This window comes from Hipposideros armiger, unplaced genomic scaffold, assembly GCF_001890085.2.
Source record: "Hipposideros armiger isolate ML-2016 unplaced genomic scaffold, ASM189008v1 scaffold_2407, whole genome shotgun sequence".
NCBI classification, from domain to species: Eukaryota; Metazoa; Chordata; class Mammalia; order Chiroptera; family Hipposideridae; genus Hipposideros; species Hipposideros armiger.
In genome coordinates this window covers 9,606-10,756 of record NW_017733740.1, presented here as the reverse complement: position 1 = coordinate 10,756, position 1,151 = coordinate 9,606, and positions in this window count along the sequence as shown.

Here is a 1,151-nt window from a genome sequence, read left to right as displayed (position 1 = left end):
ATAAAATTAATGAACAAAATGGAGTACTTTACCAAAGAGATTGAAACTTTAAAACAGAACCAAATGGAATTATTATATCTTCCTGGAGAAATTACTCCTGTTGAATCATGTCCTATATTCCTAGTAATGTTCCTCACTCTGAAGTCTACTTTGATATTAATAGAGCTACTCCAATTTTCTTTTGATTAATGTACGTATGGTTTATCTTTTTCTAGTATTTTAATCTATCTATTATTTTTATTTAAAGTGGATTTCTTGGGCCGGCCGAGTTGCTCAATTGGTTAAGAGTTTTCTTAAGAGCACAAGCTCTGAGCAACAGGGTCACTGGTTTGATTCCCACATGGGCCAGTGAGATTTGCCTGAGCTGCGCCCAACCTGGTCTGCTGCAGAGCTGCCAACAGGTGGCAGGATGGCTCAGCTGGTGAGAGCACGTGCTCTTAATGACAAGATTGTCTGTTCGGTGGGCTACACCCACCCACAACTAAGACTGAATTGGCACCTTGAGCTGAGCTGCTGCCCGGATGGCTCAGTGGATAGAGCGTGAGCTCTTAACAGCAAGGTTGCTAGTTCAACTCCTGCATGGAAACAAAAAGTGGATTTCTTGCAGACAGCATATTGTTGAGTCTTGCTTCCTCCCTCCCCAATTTACAGTCTGCCTTCTAATTAGTTTCTTTAGACTATTTTTATTTAATCTAATTTCCAATATGGTTGGATTAAAGTCCACCATTTTGTTAACTGCATTCTATTGTTCTATCTATTCAGTTCTTTCTCTCTTTTTTTGTCTTCTTTTGGGTAATTTTTTATGAATCCATTTTAACTCCATTATTGCCTTATTATTTAGATCTCTTTTTTTTATTTATTTAAATGGTTGTCCTAGAGTTTACAATATTTACTTAATCAGAGTCTAACTTCAAACAATATTATACTCTTATGTGTTGTGTAACTCTTAAATTTGGTATAAAAGGAACATACCTCAATAAATAAAGGCCATATATGATCATCCCATAGCTAGTATCATACTCAATGGTGAAAGGTCAAAAGTATTTCCTCTAAGATAAGAAATAAGATAAGGGTGTCCACACTCACCATCTCTATTCAGCATAGTGCTGGGAGTCCTAGCCAGAGAAATCAGTCAAGAAAAAGAAATAAGA